The sequence below is a fragment of the Bubalus kerabau genome, chromosome 3 (assembly GCF_029407905.1).
Source record: "Bubalus kerabau isolate K-KA32 ecotype Philippines breed swamp buffalo chromosome 3, PCC_UOA_SB_1v2, whole genome shotgun sequence".
NCBI classification, from domain to species: Eukaryota; Metazoa; Chordata; class Mammalia; order Artiodactyla; family Bovidae; genus Bubalus; species Bubalus kerabau.
In genome coordinates, this window is record NC_073626.1 from 146,381,862 (window position 1) to 146,401,955 (window position 20,094).

Here is a 20,094-nt window from a genome sequence, read left to right on the forward strand (position 1 = left end):
CATGTAAAAATGAACTGGGCTTTTTGATAATTTTTGAGAGTGTAAAGGAATCCTGAAACCAAACTCCTTGAGAACCACACAGATCACAGATCAGTAGCTCAGTCGTGTCTGGCTCTTTGTGACCCCATGAACCGCAGCACGCCAGGCCTCCCTGTCCATCACCAACTCCCGGAGTTCACTCAGACTCATGTCCATCGAGTCAGTGATGCCATCCAGCCATCTCATCCTCTGTCGTCCCCTTCTCCTCTTGCCCCCAATCCCTCCCAGCGTCAGAGTCTTTTCCAATGAGTCAACTCTTCGCATGAGGTGGCCAAAGTACTGGAGTTTCAGCTTTAGCATCATTCCTTCCAAAGAAATCCCAGAGCTGATCTCCTTCAGAATAGACTGGCTGGATCTCTTTGCAGTCCAAGGGACTCTCAAGAGTCTTTTCCAACACCACAGTTCAAAAGCATCAATTCTTTGGCACTCAGCCTTCTTCACAGTCCAACTCTCACATCCATACATGACCACTGGAAAAACCATAGCCTTGACTAGACAAACCTTTGTTAGCAAAGTAATGTCTCTGCTTTTGAATATGCTATCTAGGTTGGTCATAACTTTCCTTCCAAGGAGTAAGTGTCCTTTAATTTCATGGCTGCAGTCACCATCTGTAGTGATTTTGGAGCCCAGAAAAATAAAGTCTGACACTGTTTCCACTGTTTCCCCATCTATTTCCCATGAAGTGGTGGGACCAGATGCCATGATCTTCGTTTTCTGAATGTTGAGCTTTAAGCCTACTTTTTCACTCTCGACTTTCACCTTCATCAAGAGGCTTTTTAGTTCCTCTTCACTTTCTGCCATAAGGGTGGTGGTATCTGCATATCTGAGGTTATTGAGATTTCTCCCGGCAATCTTGATTCCAGCTTGTGTTTCTTCCAGTCCAGCGTTTCTCATGATGTACTCTGCATATAAGTTAAATAAACAGGGTGACAATATACAGCCTTGATGAACTCCTTTTCCTATTTGGAACCAGTCTGTTGTTCCATGTCCAGTTCTAACTGTTGCTTCCTGACCTGCATACACATTTCTCAAGAGGCAGATCAGGTGGTCTGGTATTCCCATCTCTTTGAGAACCACAGGCTTATATATATATGTGTGTGTGTGTGTGTGTGTGTGTGTGTGTGTTTCATGTCATCTTTCTTTTCATTAAAGTCAGGTTTAACTTACGTAGAATAAAATGCACTCATTTTTGTGTCCAATTGAACCTTTATAAATGCAGCATAGAATCATGGATTCGCCACCATATTCAAATCACAGAACATTTTCACCATTTCAAAGTTCTCTTGTGCCCTACAGTATATTGTAATCTGCAGAGATTGAAAGAGCATTATGTTAAGAAAAAAACTAAGTACTTACCTAATTAAAAATACTTATTTGCTGAAAAATGCTCATTATCTGAGTCTTCAGTGAGTTGTAGTAGTGACATGAAAGATCATTGGCCACAGATCACCATAGAATGTAACTTTTGAGTCTGGTTTCTTTCACTTGGCATGATGCATTTGAAATTCATTCACATTGTGGTTTGTTCCTTTGTATTGCTGTGTAGCAGTTCATTGTATGGACCACAGTTTGCTTATCTTTTCACCAGTTAAGTACATTAGGTTTTTTTCCAGCTTTGAGCAATTATGAATAAACATTCATATACAAGTCTTTGTGTGAAGGTGAGTTTTCATTTCTTTTGGGTAAATACCTGTAAGATTTTAACTTTATAAGATGCTTTAGATATTTGAAGACACAAAGAACATTTTAGATAGAGGCCAAGTGTGGGCTAGTTCCCCTGAGTGTGGCCCCATTTAGTCTCTTTTGTGGATATTTCACAGCTGAAATATCATCTCTATCTGTCTCTTTCTCAAGTGCCCACCATTTATTAAGTTCACCTGTAAGAGATGTCACAGCTACATTGCTGCCTGACCTGTAAATATAAGACTCTACATGTACTTCTCCGATATGGTAAATAGACCAGTTTAATTGTTGCAAAAGACTTGTGGAGTCCTGGGAGAAAATCCTGCAAAGATCGTTTGTAGCCAGCTTGTAAAGAGCACTAGAAATAACTTTTTCCTAGTAATGGGTGAGACATAGAGGCCCTTGGAATAGAATAAATACTTCATACTCCTATTATGCAAGGAACTTTCAAAGATAGAAGTTTGGGCATATAAGGTCTTATGGAAATTACTAGGTGATGGGTAAGAAATCTGTTCTTCTAGGATATATAAAGCACATGTTAAGAGCTCCCTTAGACTTCTCTGTGTCACTGGCCCCAGACCCTCAGCTGCTTGCTCCCTCTCAGCTGTCATCTCTAGCCAACAGAAGACATCTGGGTCTGGGTCATTATTGCTGCTTATGGCTAAATACTTGCTTGCCTGAGAATCAAGAAAGAAGCAGTAAGTTTGGAAGCATTAAAGCTAGTTTCTTTTTAATTTTTTTTCATGGAATTATCTTTTTAAAACATAAAAGTAACTCATGATTATCATAAAAAGTTTGGAAATTTAGAGGTTAAAAATCCTTTACCCAAATGAAATTACTGTTCATATTTGGGTTATTTTCATCCTAAAATTTTCTACCCTTATTTCTAAATAACTATGATCACATCCTCCATATTATTTTGTACCTCATTTTTTTGTACTTCTATTCTATCATAATTATTTTCTTCTTGTAAAACTATACATAAAAATAATTTCAATGCATGTTGTTGCATCTTACAGCTCCAGCATCATGTACTTGGTCATTTATTTATGAGAACTGCTTTGTTTCTATTTCATCACCAGTAAAAGAAATGCTATGGTAAACATCTTTATAAAAACTTAAAATTTTTTATTTTGGCCATGTTGGGTCTTCACTGCTGCGCAGGCTTTTCTCTAGTTGTGGGAGCAGGGGATACTCTTCATTGCGGTGCACAGATTTCCCATTGCCGTGCTTCTCTAGCTGTGGAGCTCTAGCGCAGCCTTGAGTAGCTGCAGCCCATGTGGTCAGTAGTTGTGGCTCCCGGGCTCTACAGCACAGGCTCAAGAGTTGTAGCACACGGGCTTAGCTGATTCACAGCATGTGGGATTTTCCTGGACCAGGAATCAAAACCTTATATCCTGCATTGGCATGCAGATTCTTTACTGCTGAACTTCCAGGGAAGCCACCTATAAAAACTTTTTTAAAAAAATCAAATTTTTCTTTATATTCCCAATATCAAAATCACATGAATGATTTTAAAACTTAAAAAAAAAAAACGTATAAAGAGAAACATCTTGAATGACCCTGGGAAAAGTTTAATTTTTTTTTTCTCCCCCCAAATCTGGCAGCATTGGATGCCTGCCATCTGCTGATTCCTGGACTAGGTGTAGAAAGAAAGAGCTCAAAAGAATTGTAGTTTGAGGTTCAGATTTTGAGTATCCAATTCAGTTAAGCAAATACCGGCTGCCAACTGCTCTCAGCATTGTGGTGGGTGTCGGAATGTTATGCATCATTATGAAACAGCAACTTGTTTCTTCCATTTGGCTTCTAATAAGGAGCTAGGCCTTCCCAGTGCTATCAGAGATCACCTCACTTCATCGTCACACCAGTCCACGATGCCCAAAGTGTTATTAACCCTACTCTATGCCTGAGGAAGTAGAGCTACAGAGATGAACTGACTTGTCCAAGCCATACAGCTCTTAAGAGTCAGAACCAGGATTTCAACCTGTGTGACCCAGAGCCATTACCCCTTACACTACATTCCTCCTACATGAGAACTTATGGCTAGAGGAAAAAAGAGTCCACAGAATCTGATATTCCAGAGATCACTTTCCTGCCTATGTTTATATTCCAAGAACAGTTCTGTGGAGGAATAAGATACAAATGGTCCCAGGACTCCAGATGCTAACAGGGGAAGAAGATCAGCATTCATTACACCATCAGGTTCATCTACCTGCTGCTGCTGGTGCTAAATCACTTTAGTCGTGTCCAACTCTGTGTGACCCCATAGACGGCAGCCCACCAGGCTCCCCCGTCCCTGGGATTCTCCAGGCAAGAACACTGGAGTGGGTTGCCATTTCCTTCTCCAATGCATGGAAGTGAAAAGTGAAAGTGAAGTCACTCAGTCACGTCTGACCCTCAGCAACACCATGGACCGCAGCTTTTCAGGCTCTTCTGTCCATGGGATTTTCCAGGCAAGAGTACTGGAGTGGGGTGCCATTGCCTTCTCTGTCATCTACCTAGAGTATATTAAACAATTCCAGGCCACTGGAATGTTCTGCTGCTAATGATTAATGGCAAATTTTGAAATGTACTTACATTAAAAAAAAAAAAAAAAAGTACAAGGAAGCAACAAAGTTTGAAGTGCAGACAAAAAGTTGATGTCCCCTAGTGGTCCAGTGGTTAAGACTCCACACTTCCAATGCAGGGTGCTCGGGTTTGATCCCTGGTTGAGGAAATAAGATCCTGCATGCCATGCAGCATGGCCAAAAAATTCAAAAACAAAATCCCAAACACCAAGTCTGGATACATCCCCAAATTGATAAATCTCCAGCTGATCTAGTAAGAGAAAATCTGAATTCTTAGGGGAAAAAAGTTCTGACTGGATGAAATGAACATTTCCCAAATGGTTTTATGTGAAAGTAAAAGAGTTGTGTCTTGGCCAAGTTTAGGACATGCTGTTGTTTTTATCTTTCTTTTAAAGATTGATTAGGCAAAGGAGGGAATTTAAGAGTCTGAGAAGTAGTACTACAGCAAAGCAACCAGTTTCAATTCATTTGATTCTAAATTTCCAAGACATTTATGCCCAGAACCCTTCTCTCAGGTGACCTCTATTTGCATCACCTACACTTGAGGAATGGGCTTCCCCGGTGGCTCCGTGGTAAAGAATCTGCCTGCCAACACAGGAGACAGAGGAGTTGCAGGTTTGATTCCTGGGTCAGGAAGATGCCCTGGAGGAGGAAATGGCAACCCATTCTGATATCCTTGTCTAGGAAATCCCATGGACAGAAGAACCTGGTGGGCTACAGTCCATGTGGTCGCAAAGAGTCAGACACGACTGAACAGCTGAGCATGCGCACACACTTGAGAAAATGGTGGACTGGATTTCTGCTAACTGAGCAGTAATATTCTCCTTAGGTTTGCCTCTGAGAGCAGGATCCAAGCACCATTCATCAGTGGGGTCCTAGAAGTGGCTGAAGGGGCCAGCTGGGCTCTGGTGGCTATGTTTTCTCTCTTTCATCACATCTCACCAATGGGATAAAACAGAACAGCGAAACTTGACAATTCTCACCGAACAGGCCAATTTTCCCGTTCTCACTCATTTCCCTTATGCTTTTGAAAACTCTGGAGGCCAAAGAGAGCCAGGCTTCCGAAGCAGAGGAAGGCCTCTTCTCCGTGTGATGCCTTGTTCAAGCGTGTCACCTTTACAGGGAGCACCTGCTGCCCATCCTGAGGCCCAGCAGCCCTGCCAGCTCGCCCAGCTGGTACCCACCCCCCAATCCCCAGCACATGAGCGTTCGGGGGGAGTGTGATGAAGATTGGGCCTCAAAACTGCCTCCTACCCTCCTCCCAACCCACTTTGGCTATTGTTTGGATGGAGGTGGTGATTGAATTAACAAAGCTGTTAAAAGCAGCAATGGAGCACGCAGAAAAGGATTCAGAGCCTGAAAAAGGCAGCTTCCTTTGCTCTCCGCTCTGGAGCAAAAAATCATGAGCTGTACTTAAGTGGTACCTGGTGATTATAGTATTAGGGGAGATTTGCTCCTCAATGCCTGTCACTCACTGCTGAAAAGGGGCCTCAACTGGGGAGCCAGCCGAGTGGCTGGGACAATGCACAGCTCTGTAATTATGACGCTAATTCCCCAAAGGTCAGAACTCCTTAATCAAACATTAATCAAACCGTTTTGTAAATGATGATGATTTCCATCCAGGGTGGGAGGTAGAACAGTCAGAGGCTGAGCCCTGGGTCCTCTTGAACTAGAATGGAGTTTGAGGATAAGTGCTGGTAAAAGCAAATAGCTTTACTCAGAAAGAGAACAAATCAGTAGTAGACTTGTGCTGTTGTTAACGTTTTTTACATTCGAAACAATAATACCTTCTATGTCTTTTTACCGTGAATAACCATGTCGAGGACCAGTTAAGTTATGAGTATCCAAATATGCAGACTGCCCCCCATCCTTTCTAAGCCCATTCGACTATAACAGTGCTTCGATTCACAAAGCCCACTTCGATTTATGAAACTGAGCATCTGCATTGTCTTGTGTGCTCCTTCCAACAACCTTAAAAGCCAGGCTTAATTCATTCTCAGAAAACTGAGACTTAGATTCATCAGCTTTCCTTTAGCTGGTCAGTAGCAGAGGGAAGACGCAAACCTAAACCTTTGGTTCCAAAATGCAGTGCTTTTTGGACATAAATAGCTTCTGTTAGGGGAGCTCTTGGGTTCTTGTATTCCAGGCCATCTGGACCCCTTATTGAGTAACCAGAGTCCCTGTCAACCCTCCCCCAAATAAGAATTCAGGAGCTGATTTTAATGGCTAGGACTCTTCACTGAAAATCTCCCAGTTACAAGTAAATAAACTAAACAAATGAACAAAAAACCCTGTACCCTTTCCAATTTCTGAGTCTGCAGAAATACATTTAAAACACATACACACACACACAAGTTTTCTTTCATATTGAAAAGTACACATATTTGTAGATTGGCTGCATGAAAAAGCATCATCTTATTTACTAGCTCACTTATGTCTCATTACACTTTTTTTTAAAGCTTTAACTTTGGCCCATATCAATTTTTTAAGCATTGCTAATCAGTCGAGGTCAAGCTAGTGGTCAATTTCTAGAAGGTCTCATTATGCAATTGGTCTTGGTTATCCATCTGGGCAAAGTGGGTTCCTCTGTGGTCCTGTGTTGTGTGCACCAGTCTGCAAACCCTAGGCAGAACACATTGGCTAACAGCCTCCTCTTCCAATCCTCATTTTCTCTCCTTCTTGGGGTGTGAGCTCTCCAAAGTGTGATTAGTCCATCTATTGATTGCCTCCTGCCATACTGAGGGTGAGATATGGCTAGCAATTGGTGCCAGGCCGGAGATGTGACTGGACTGCTAAGGCGAGGTGAGAACAGACAAGTGCTAGCAGGAGCTTTCCAACCCTGCAGACGGAGAAGGCAACAATAGCCGCGCTTCCCATAAGCCTTGCGAAATGATCCCTCTTATCAAAATGCAGCTGATTCTTTTTCGAATGAATTATAATGTCTATTCCCTGCTATCTCTATTGGCTTCACAAAGGTCTAATAAAAGTTGATGGGTAAAGGGGAAGAAGATGAAAAAAAAAAAGTAACCAGACAGAAACCTCCTGGATATAGAGCCAAACAAGAACGTGCTGCTTTGATTGAAGCAGTCCAGGCAGATGTAATGGATGACCACGTGCATGCCAACCAAAGGGATTAGAAAAATAGGAAGGTATTTATCTAATATCCAGAGGCACTGCAGATGGGGGAAGGTAGGTGCAGATAAGCCCAGGGGATAGGTTACCTAAAGACTCGAGAGAGAAAAATCTTCTGCCTGCAAATGAAAGAGGGTGAAGTGAAAAACAAGTGAAAAAACTCATTCACAAGGGGAGTTTGGGTCAGTAAAATGAGGCAAGACAATTTGTCAGAAAAATGTCAGAAAAGCTCCCTTCTCCCATTTCTGCCCAAGAGGAATCAAATATGCCTATCCTCAGCCTGAGATACCACACTGCCTTTCCTTCTGCTTCCTAAGTTTGGAAGAAACACTGGTTCACATAGTCCCACCCTTCATTTCAGCAAGTCCTATCTGAAGCAGGAAGTCACCTGGGATGCTGCAGCAACTTCCGTTTCCTGTGGAATTGATTTTTAAAACACCCAAGCCAAAAACAAGTAAGTAGAAAAGTTCATCAGTGGTTTATTTAAAACCTAGTGGCCCATTCTGGGTCAGGGAGAGTAACAATGTAAGTCTTAAGAAACCAGAAGTAGCTCTCCTGTCTCTGACTAATGTTGGCTTTCCTTCTGGTCTGTCCCAAAGGATACATACAGACATCTGGGAGAGACAACCAGATTTGACTAAGGATGAAAGAAATGGCCACAAGTGTAAAAATGGCCAAAATTAAGCCAAGAACAGAAAATAAGTCAATTACAGAAAATTTTAATAAAAACCAATTAATTCTGACATAGTAGTATATCTATGTAAATTAGATATAAAGAATCTAATAATTTTTAAGTACCTACCTAAGTGTTAGTTTCTTGCTTGGGGCTGAATGTTACACAGTGATCAAGGCACGGATCTTGCACTGAAATAATTTGTACCTTGTGGGAGAACAGACCCTTAGACTACAGGACCAAAATTGTATAGGAAGGTATTCAGCACAGGGTGAGATGGGAATCTAACCCAGTCACTGATCTGAGTCTTGGTGATTTTTTTCTTAGGGTTCCTGGAGGAAATGATGTGTGAACTGACACCAGAAAAAATGGATAGGAGTTTGCCTTATTATAGAAGAGGCAGATAGAAGAGAGGTAAGACAGTGGGTGGAGAAAAATAAGATCATTCTAGACTGAAGGACCATCATCACACAGACCTGGAGGTGACAGATCAGGGCACTAAGCTACTACACATGACCAGAGCTTAGTGTGTTAGGTTGGAGAGTCAGATCAGGGTCCTGTGGGAAGTTGTAAAGGATTCAAACTTAATTCTGAGGGCAATCACAGAGCCACAGATGGATTGAAATAGAATAGTGATCTGAGCAGGGTTGACAGTGTAGGGAATGGGTTGGAAAAGGACAACACTAGCAAGTAGGGACCAATTCGGAGAGAACTGCTCTCCCTCTAGCAGGGGGCCTGACCCCAGGTGTGGACAAGGGGATTTGGTGGAGAAGAGGGAGGAAACAAGGTGAGTCTTAGGAAGCAACTGTGTCCATTGAGAATGAACCTAAAAAATATCTTTCTTATTATGAATGGGCTCTAGGAAGACCTTAACATGCCTTAGATGACCAATAAATGTTAACAAAAATGTAAATGAACATTTGCTCTTTGCAGTGGGCTTAGTTCAGTTCAGTCACCCAGTTGTGTCCAACTCTGTGACCCCATGGACTGCACCACACCAGGCTTCCCTGTCCATTACCAACTCCCAGAGCTTGCTCAAACTCAAGTCCATCAAGTTGGTGATGCCATCCAACCATCTCATCCTCTGTCATCCCCTTCTTCTCCTACCTTCAATCTTTCCCAGAATCAGGGTCTTTTCCAATGAATCAGTTCTTTGCATTAGGTGGCCAAAGTGTTGGAGCTTAAGCTTCAGCATCAGTCTTTCCAGTGAATATTCATGACTGAGCTCCTTTAGGATTGATTGGTTTGATCTCTTTGCAGTCCAAGGGACTCTCAAGAGTCTTCTCCAACCCCACAGTTCAAAAGCATCAAATCTTCGGTGCTCAGCTTTCTTTATAGTCCAACTCTCATATCCATATGTGACTACTGGAAAAACCATAGCTTTGACTAGATGGACCTTTGTTGGCAAAGTAATGTCTCTGCTTTTTAATATGTTGTCTAGGTTTGTCATAGCTTTTCTTTCAAGGAGCAAGCGTCTTTTGCAGTGGGTTGAGTGGGACCAACTCCAGAAGACAATACACTTGTGAGGTTTATATTCTACTGGTAGAACACTTCCAGAGTATAAGGGAAATCTATGCAGAATTCAAAGGGAAAATGGAGTCACAGGCCACATGTAAGGACCTGGCCATGCCACACTGACTTAAAGTCACTTTGGGCAATTGTGCTGTCTACCACCAGCTGGTGAAGACAAAGTTGCATGTGTTGGAGACGAGCAAACCATTTCCCACAAAATCAGTGTCTCAATATATTTCTTGGCACCAACATCACACTGGACTAGAGAAGAATATGGTTTGGAAATAGGCTAAGATTTAATAAATGCAACAGTCTGTGAGAAACACCAGTGTTTCCAAATACAAAGCACAGCCTCTGATAGAAATATTGTTTCTTAGTGTCTTTATTAATAAATTGAAAAGAAGGATTCTCTTATTGATGCAAATCACAGATGCTTCTGAATTAGGCAGCTTTGTCAACACCCAGCAGATCACAATGTCCCCAAAGAGGTTAGAAATGAGGGACAGGAAATAATAAAACAAGGTTAAATTTGGCTACATGGAAACTACATCTGGGGAAAGATAATTCAAAAAGCAGATATTTACTGGGCCAAGGAAATCTGGACCACACTGGTGCCAAAGGAGACCCAGGTGCTATAGCGGATGGCAGATGAGGTGGGGGTTTAAAATTTGCAATGGCAGCCCAAAACCCATTTGGTCCTGGCCTGTCTCATCTGATCAAGAAAACTGATTTAAAAAACAAAACAAAACTCCTCTGCCTTAGCGTCCTATGCTTGTAGGCCATTCAAAAGAAAATTCTGTCCGTTCACTGCTTTAGTTTATACTAAGATAAAGCAAAAATCATCTACTAGAACTATAAAGCCTCTACCATTATCTCAAGTTCATGGCCAGTGCTTTTCAGTTAAAGAAATAAAGCCATGGTAATTTTCATACGGTAACTTCATTCATAGTAATTCAAGATACACTGCTAGTATTCTTTCATTATTCTCCACTATTGTCTCTTTGTTAAAGGTAAGTGGCTGGCTAGTCACTCATATGCTCCATCCCTGTTTTCCATATTCAGTAGCTGAGGCATGGTTGCCAAGGGTATTCAGGAATGCCAGTTATTGGTTTCTTAGTCTGCTGCTTTGTCCATTTCAGGGACATGATCTTTCTAAACAATTTAGGGTTTGAGAGGCTTGAAATGGAAAGGGAAAGTTGTCATCAATACCACCACCAACTCAAAGGGGCATTATTGGATGATTCAAGGAGAAAGTAAATTACATAGCTTAAGGCACTAAATTTTGAAAGTTAATTGATGCATAACTTTCAAATTGTCTTCATGCTAAAATTCAGAACTTTGGATACTCTTAGTTTAAGCTTTATTATTAATCTACTTTGAATTATGAAAAGAAATATAGATAGGGAATTATCATAATAATTTCAGTGCTAAAGATTTCTTAAGGTCAATATCCAGTTTGGCTAGAAACCCTGACAGAAAGAAAGGCAGGAAATGGAAGTAAACACTACAATTGCAAAGAAAATTATTTCATTATTTCCTTAATTTGCTTTCATGACTTATTGATCACACTGAGAGGATGTAAATGTTCTGAGAGCAAAAGCATATGATTTCATCCAGTTGTCAGGGCTCAAATTTAAACAAACCCATTGGCCATGGGCATGTGTGGGCAGAGTCCCACGGCTGTTTCTGATGTGCATGCTCAAAGGATCTCCCCAGAATTAAAATTGTATTTTGACCTTGACTGGAATCTGGACACTGTGGTTTTAGAGCTTTGTTTGTAGTCAGATTCATTTCAGTCATATTGTCTAAGTGGTGACTCATTATTGCAATTCAAGTAAGGGATCATTTGTGGCTTGGGTTTTAGTGAAAGACAGTAAATTTTATAGCGTATATAATTTGGAACACGTCTGTGTTCAGCCCATATGTGGAGATCTGCCCGGGTGCTTATTATTATGCTTATCTGCAAATGACCAGATGGCCTTGGCCAAATGTAGAGAACCATTTAGTGCCATTTTAAACCATTAAGGCTATTAACTCTGACTTGAGATAATCCTTTGCCCAAAGGGAACTAGTTTTGCTGTCCTTCAAAGTCATCAAATGTAATTAAATGCCATATTGAGGCCTAGACTTTAATGGATTAAGGAAAAAGCACTGTCAACCAGTCCTGGGTCAACCAAAGTAGAGAGAATATAGCAATAGATCAAAAAGATGGTGTATTAGGCAGGGTACTGACTTAGCTGCTGTAACAAAGAATCCCTAAAAATACAATGACTCAAAAAAGATAATCTGTTTCTTTTGAAGCAAAAGTTAGAGGTAGGTGGGTGGTCTAAGACATGCTGCTGCTGCTAAGTCACTTCAGTCGTGTCCGACTCTGTGCGACCCCATAGACGGCAGCCCACCAGGCTCCTCCGTCCCTGGGATTCTCCAGGCAAGAACACTGGAGTGGGTTGCCATTTCCTTCTCCAATGCATGAAAGTGAAAAGTGAAAGTGAAGTCGCTCAGTCGTGTCCGATTCTTAGTGACCCCATGGACTGCAGCCTACCAGACTCCTCCATCCATGGGATTTTCAGTACTGGAGTGGGGTGCCATTGCCTTCTCTTAAGATCATCTAGAGACCCATATTTCTTCTATCTCATTTTTCTGACATTTATTATGGCATTTTCCTTACCTACATGGTTGAACCTATCTCACCGATGCAACTACATTTCAGTGCAGCTATGTGGGGAAAAGAGAAAAAGAGAGAGCAAGCAATTTTGTCTGAAGAAATTAATGGTGAAAATGCATACATCATTTCTGTTTATAATTCCACTGTTATGAACTTAGCTCTTTCATCACCACCCATTGTAAGGAAGACTGGAAAATGTAGTCCTCAACTGGATGGCCCTGGGTTCTGCAAAAACTCAGTGTGGTGGAAAGTTTTACTTCAAAAATGAAAAATAGAAGAATGGATACTGAAGCTATAGACTCTTCTAAAGATGGCTTTGTTCTAGAAGATACAAAATCCATTGATAAGTATTGGACAACTACCATTATAAGGAGGAAAGAACTATGAGGAAGCCCACAGCTAAGAAAGGGTGGTGTCTGGCCAGTGAATATGAGGAGGACCAGAAGTTGTACTATGTTCTAACAATTGCAAGTTTCTTTGTGTACATCAGATCATTTAGGTGTCACGGCAACTCTATGAAATAGTGTGTTGGCCTAGAGCCTCCAAGAAGATCCCAAGACAAAATTAAACATGGAAGACATTTATTAGGGGAAATGTGCTTGAGAGAAAATGAGAAAAGAGGGGAGGGTAAGAGAGCATATCTGACATTGAGCAAAGGAGAGAAGAAAGCAAAGATGGTTAGGCTGACATCTTTAAACTGCAGTACAGTTGTAAGGAAAGTTTGGAAAGTTGGTTGAGTTCTTGTGTCAAATTTGCTCATCAAAGGAGATTCATGTCTTTCATGTCTTGTTTTAGACCTACGTCAACCACATCTCGGAGGAGGCAATGGCAACCCACTCCAGTACTCTTGCCTGGAAAATCCCATGGACAGAGGAGCCTGGTAGGCTGCAGTCCATGGGGTCACTAAGAGTCAGACACGACTAAGTGACTTCACTTTCACTTCTCACTTTCATGCATTGGAGAAGGAAATGGCAACCCACTCCAGTGTTCTTGCCTGGAGAATCCCAGGGACAGGGGAGCCTGGTGGGCTGCCGTCTATGGGGTCACACAGAGTCGGACACAACTGAAGCGACTTAGCAGCAGCAGCAGCAGCAACCATGTCTTGGGCTTCCCTGATGACTCAAATGGTAAAGCATCCACCTTCAGTACGGAAGACCCTGGTTCAATCCCTGGGTCGGGAAGAACCCCTGGAGGAGGGCATAGCAACCAACTCCAGTATTCTTGCCTGGAGAATCCAATGGACAGGGGAGCCTGGAGGGTTACAGTCCATGGGGTCACAAAGAGTCAGACATGACTGAGCGACTAGGCACAGCATACAACCACGCCTTGCTCTGCTCAGTCACTGGTTGGGAGAAGCCCGTGTAGAGTATGGCTTTGATTGAAGGTGGTGACTTCAGAGAGGAGGAGCTGGGGCCATGGGTCAATTTTAGTCCCTGAGATCTGAAAGGCACATTTTTTGTGTCTGCCATGAAGTAAAGTAAAGTGAAGTTGCTCAGTCATGTCCGACTCTTTGTGACCCCATGGACTGTAGCCTACCAGGCTCCTCGGTCCTTGGGATTTTTCAGGCAAGAGTACTGGAGTGGGTTGCCATTTCCTTCTCCAGGGGATCTTCCTGACCCAGGGATTGAACCTGGGTCTCCCGCATTCTAGACAGACGCTTTACCGTCTGAGTCTGCCATGAGACACTGTTTTTTTCCTCCCCCTGCTCCCCGCCCCCACCGCTTTTTTTAAGCACAGCAAGGTTAAGATTTGCAACAAGATGTGATAGCTGATATATGGCTTAGATGAAATTGAGTGCAGAGCCTGTCTTTAAACTAGTCAGTCCACTTACTGCCTTCTGAGCGTATTGGGAGCACATAGTGATTAGGACTCGGGCTGTCTACTGATGGAGAAACCAAGGCCCCTGAAATGGCAAGTGAGGGTGGGAATGCTTCACAGAGGAGTTTGTCCTTTATACAAGCAGATTTTGGAGACAAACCCATAGTCACAAGGCTAAGCCCTAAGCCTTTGGCTCAATCTAATGTCCTCTCTAGGCTCCCATTGCACCCTGAATCTTTCCTAAAATGAATTCCTTGGTCTTTAAACACTAGATAGTGAAAAGCTTCAGCAGAAATGTAGATTAGTTCTTTAACTCAAATGAAGCAGGTGGGCATAATCCAGCCTGTGCCATGTGAAATGGATAAAGGCACCCCCTACCCTGGGGTGGGGGAGGAATGTGCAGATACAGAAGCTCCAAGGTGAATGGCTTGTGTAAGCAGAGGGCAGGCTGAGTTTCAACTTCTATGTATCCCCTGCACCAAGATATGTAGGGCATAACTATACATAGCAGCCCTGCTTAGCGCCCTGTGATCTGTCAGGCTTGGAAGAAAATAGAAACCCCCAGACTCTTAACATGGAAATGAATCCTGGGAACTTTCAGGGTCAGAGTGCCCATGGTAAGCTGCTCCATGTGCCTGAGCATCCCACCCTCTGGTTCTCCCAGCAGGTGAAGCCTGTTTCCTTCGTGCTTTGCAGCCATCTGGGCTCCCCTCTCCCAACCCCCAACTCTTCAGTCCTGTCTCTGCCTCCTGGCTGGCTAATGACTGGCCTCTTCTGCTTGTCCATGAGCACATTTGCAATATCTTCATTTAACAGGTTTTAATTGAGCAATAACCAGGTGCTGGAAATATAGAGGTGAAGAAAATTCCGACCTTGTTCTCAAGAGCTCAGTCTAGTGAGAGATCTGCTGTATCAGAGGTCTGCTTGCACAGGTGGTAAAGAGAAGGGATGATGTCATTGTGCCCAAGGGAGTCATGGGAGGTCCCAGTGAAAGATGAATATGGAAAACTAGGTGAGGAAATGAGAAAGATCATCCTTGGGAGAATATCATGTGTAAAGACTCAGAGATACACAAAGCTGTGCGGGTAGAAACTCAGGAAGCAAGGGAAATGGAAGATAAAGCTGGAGATGTGGAGAGAAAGGAGCAAGATCCTGAAGGGATTTGATAAGGAATTTGGACCTTATTCTAGGGGTGCTGAGTGGTCATTGAAGGGCTCTAAGCAGGGAAAGAGTATGTCAAAACTGTGCAGGAAAGACAGCTCTGCTTCGTCGTCTTCAGCTGAATCCTTTGCTACTTGGACCACCTGGTCTCCCTAGCATGCCTAGGGAGAAAAGTTTATCAGGCTGGAAAAAGGGTAGAAGCCTGACAGTCTCAAACCTGAAGAAAGAATGCCTGTCCCTGAATATCTCAATTTTTCATAGAGCAGATCTGTAGGTTGTTTATAACCCGAGTGCAAGTAATGCTGGAGCCATTGCTAAAAGTCACCTTTTACTCTCATTGGCTTTAAATGACGCCCATTGAATCACTCAGTTTCAAAAAAGCCTTGTCCATCTATATGATGTCAGACCAAGATGACTTTAATTTGCATAGATTTTTATTATATCTGAATATAATATAATCCCTATAATTATATTGTGATAATATTAGCTAATGCTATATTAGTAACTACTGTACCACTGTGCTGCGACTCTCAGTTCAGTCACTCAGTGATGTCCAGCTCTCCGGGACCCCATGGACTGCAGCATGCCAGGCTTCCCTGTCCATCACCAACCCCCAGAGCTTGCTCAAACTCATGTCCATCGAGTCAGTGATGCCATCCAACCACCTCATCCTCTGTTGTCCCCTTCTCCTCCTGACTTCAATCTTTCCCAGCCTCAAGGTCTTTTCAAATGAGTCAGTTCTTTGCATCAGGTGGCCAAAGTATTGGAGTTTCAGCTTCAGCATCAGTCCTTCAATAAATATTCAGGACTGATCTCCTTTAGGATGGACTGGTTGGATCTCCTTGCAGTCCAAGGGACTCTCAAGAGTCTTCTCCAACACCACAGTTCAAAAGATACCACTCTAGGAGTAGTTAATATTATATACTCCCATTTGACAGAAATATAAGCTTGGGAAGCTTTATCCCATTTGATAAAGAAACCAAGAAAAATAGGTTAAATATTCTGTCCCAAGTTTCAGTTTAGTTCAGTCACTCAGTCTGGCCTGACTCTTTGCAACACCAGGGACTGCAGCACGCCAGGCCTCCTTGTCCATCACCAACGCCTGGAAGTTACTCAAACTCATATCCGTTGAGTTGGTGATGCCATCCAGCCGTCTCATCCTCTGTTGTCCCCTTCTCCTCCTGACTTCAATCTTTCCCAGCCTCAAGGTCTTTTCAAATGAGTCAGTTCTTCCCATCAGGTGGCCAAAGTATTGGAGTTTCAGCTTCAGCATCAGTCCTTCAATAAATATTCAGGACTGATCTCCTTTAGGATGGACTGGTTGGATCTCCTTGCAGTCCAAGGGACTTTCAAGAGTCTTCTCCAACACTACAGTTCAAAAGTATCAATTCGTCAGCACTCAGCTTTCTTTACAGTCCAACTCTCACATCCATACATGACTACTGGAAAAACCACAGCTTTGACTAGACAGACTTTTGTTGGCAAAGTAATATCCCAAGGTTAGAAAGTAATGTCCCAAGGTTAGAGGTTAGTAAAAGAACTAGTTTCAAACAGAAACTTGAAAATAGGTCTTTTAATTCTAAACGTTTTGCCATATGAGTTAGCCAGGGTTTTTCAGGGAAACAGAAACAATAGGACATATAAAGACATATTTAACAGGACAGTTATTATAGGAATTGGTTCATATGGTTATGGAAGCCATGATCTGCCATCTGCAAGCTGAAGAACCAGGAAAGCTGGGGATATATTTCAGCCTGAGTGTGAATGCCCCAAAACCAGGAGTTCTGATGTTCAAGGGCAGGAGAAGATGCACGTCTCAAATCAAGGAGAGAAAATTAGTCCTTCCCTAGCTTATTTGTTATGTTCCAGTCCTCAAATCCACAAAATGGCTAAGGTTCACCCTCACTGGTGAGAGCAGATCTTCACTCAGTCTACTAAATCAAACGCTAATCTCTTCTGGAAACACCTTTGCAGATGCACCCAGAAATAATGTTTTACCAGCTATCTGGGAATCCCATAGACCAGACAAGTTGAGGCATTAAATTAACCATCACAACAGTAGAGAATGCTGTCTATAAAACTATTTATTTATATTCTAATTCATCCTGCTTTGGACTTAAGGCTTTCTTTAAAATTGCTTTCAACAGAACAAAAAACTACAAAAGACAAGGGAATAAATAGAAAATAGATATAAGAAAAGTTAAAACACTAAATAGCTGTAGATTTCTACATAGTAACTGAAACTAGTCTACAAATTGAGCTCTTAGCTTCCAGGCCACCTAAGCAAAAAGGAAAATAAGATTTATGTTGCCTGTAAGGAAAAGACATGCTATATCTTGAAGAAAGAAAAACTCTTTTGGTACTCAGATAAGAGAGAACTTTATCTTGTAGGTCCTTCATGTTGAAGATATTGAGTGATATGGTTTGTAAATTTTTCAAAAACACTCCCCGCAAGAGGGCAGAAATAGGGCTGCATGCTGATTTCTTATAGATGCTCTCAATGAACATGAAAAATAAAGACTAACCCTGTTTTTCATAATCTTGCTCATTTGTGACATTTTTTACAGCAATAGGTATGCTGATGTTGTTTTTCAAAGATGAATATGTAAGAAAATGATCTCATAAGATTGTTTTGGAAAAAGGAAAATTTCCACCTACTGCAGTCTGTATATAGGAGGTCAGTGAAGTTTCTCTCCTCAGAAAAAAATCTGTGGAAACTTGGCTTCAATCTTTCAAAGCTGGCCTTCACTAACTCCCTCTTGGGGTGTGTACATAAGGCAAAACTCAATACCAAAGAAATCTATGCTCTGCCATTAACCACTTTACCTGGAAAGATGAAGACAACATGTTTTATTAAGACAAGTTTCCATTGCAAGTTCTGTCAGAAAGAGTGCAGACAACTTTCCTTCACAAAACTATCTCTTGGCTACAGCTGCAACATTTGATACATAATTTTTTTTTCTCAAGCTTTATGCGGAATAAGTCAGTTTGATGGGTCTTGGCCTGTCCAGAAAGGGAGCCTACACTTGTTCAAAAAGCTACCAGAGAAGATAACAGGGAAAAGAAGAAGATCCACCATGTTATTACTGTTGCTTTTCCCTCTCAGAACTAAGACCCCTTCTACCAGCTTATTTAACTTATATGCAGAGTACATCATGTGAATTGTCAGGCTAGATGAGTTATAAGCTGGAATCAAGATTGCTGGGAGAAATATCAACAACCTCAGATATGTAGATGATACCACTCTAATGGCAGAAAGCAAAGAGGAACTAAAGAGCCTCTTGATGAGGGTGAAAAAAGAAGAGAGTGGAGAAACCTGGCTTAAAATTCAACATTTAAAAAACTAAGATCATGCCATCTGGTCCTGTCACTTCATAGCAAATAGACAAGGAAAAATTGGAAACAGTGACAGATTTTATTTTCTTGGGCTCCAAAATCACTATGGATGGTGTTGCAGCCATTAAATTAAAAGATTCTTGCTCCTTGGAAGAAAAGCTATGACAAACCTAGACAACATATTAAAAAGCAGAGACATCACTTTGCTGACAAAAGTCCATATAAACAAAGCTATGGTTTTTCCAGTAGTCATGTATGGATGTGAGAGTTGGACCATATAGAAGCTGAGTGGTGAAGAATCGATGCTTTCAAATTGTGGTGCCAGAGAAGACTCTTGAGAGTCCCTTGGACAGCAGGGAGATCAAACCAGTCAGTCCTGAGGAAATCAACCCTGAATACTCATTGGAAAGACTGATGCTGGTGCTGAAGCTCCAATACTTTGGCCACCTGATGCAAAGAGATAACTCACTGGAAAAAACCCTGATGCTGGGAACGATTGAGGGAAGGAGGAGAAGGGGGTGACGGAGGATGAGACAGTTGGATGGCAACACTGACTTAATGGACATGAGTTTATGCAAATTCAGGAAGATAGTGAAGGACAGGGGAGACTGGTGGGGTGCAGTTCATGGGTTTCAAAGAGCCAGACATGACTTAGTGACTGAGCTACAACAACCTTATTTCCACAAAACCATAGGCTCAGCTCTGCCCTAATTCTGCTTGGTTCAGAGGACCCTGGTCTCCATTCATACTCCTTTTACTCCCAGCTTCCATCTTTACAGACAATGTCCTCAATGGGAGCAGAGTCTCCAAGCCCTCCTCCTGGATGGTTGTGACAATAGAGCTTGATGATTTAATCATGTGTTTTTCAGGCTGCCTGGGAGACAGCTGGCTAGGGCTAGGATGCAATCTGTGACTATGGAACCAAGCCAAGTAAACCAGGGTTGAAACCATGACCTTGGCCTCCTGGGAATCAACTCTAAATCAGTTGTACTAACTGGCCAAAATTATGGCAAGACTGTTAGTAATAATAATGATACATACTTGCATCTGTAGAGTACTTACTAAGTGTGGACTCTTATTAAATGTCTTTACGGGGATTATCTCCTAGGTGTCTCTCAATTCCTTATGCAGTAAGGATACTTGTCATCATTTCCATTTTACATGTGAGGGGATAGAAGCTTAAAGAGTATATATAAATTTTCTAAGGGCATAAAGCTAAGAAGCAGTGAAAATAAGAGTCAAGCCCAGGCAATATGATTCTAGAGTTAAAACCATTCCTATAAGATTCTCCATAATTTGGACAGGGCTACAGAGACAGAGAAGCTGTGCCATACTAATAAATTAGCCAGATAGTGGGAGCCTCCAGATTTTCAATATAAGACTCTACTCATCCAGCTTAGAATTTTTGAACTTGTAAGTTGTGGTAGTATTGTTTGTAATGTCTCAGAATTCCACCTTTGGTGCTGGTTAATGGCAGCCCCGGGAGGGAAAGGGAGACACCAACCAGG

At 42.1% G+C, this 20,094-nt stretch overlaps 1 long non-coding RNA gene across 1 annotated transcript; it reads left to right on the forward strand.

The window, feature by feature from the left end:
- Nucleotides 1–5,640: 5,640 nt before the first annotated feature.
- Nucleotides 5,641–8,506, forward strand: LOC129647809 (uncharacterized). Its single transcript, XR_008712517.1, has 3 exons — nt 5,641–5,849; nt 7,783–7,875; nt 8,422–8,506. It is a non-coding gene; the product is annotated as an uncharacterized LOC129647809 (long non-coding RNA).
- The last annotated feature ends 11,588 nt before the right edge of the window (nt 8,507–20,094 follow it).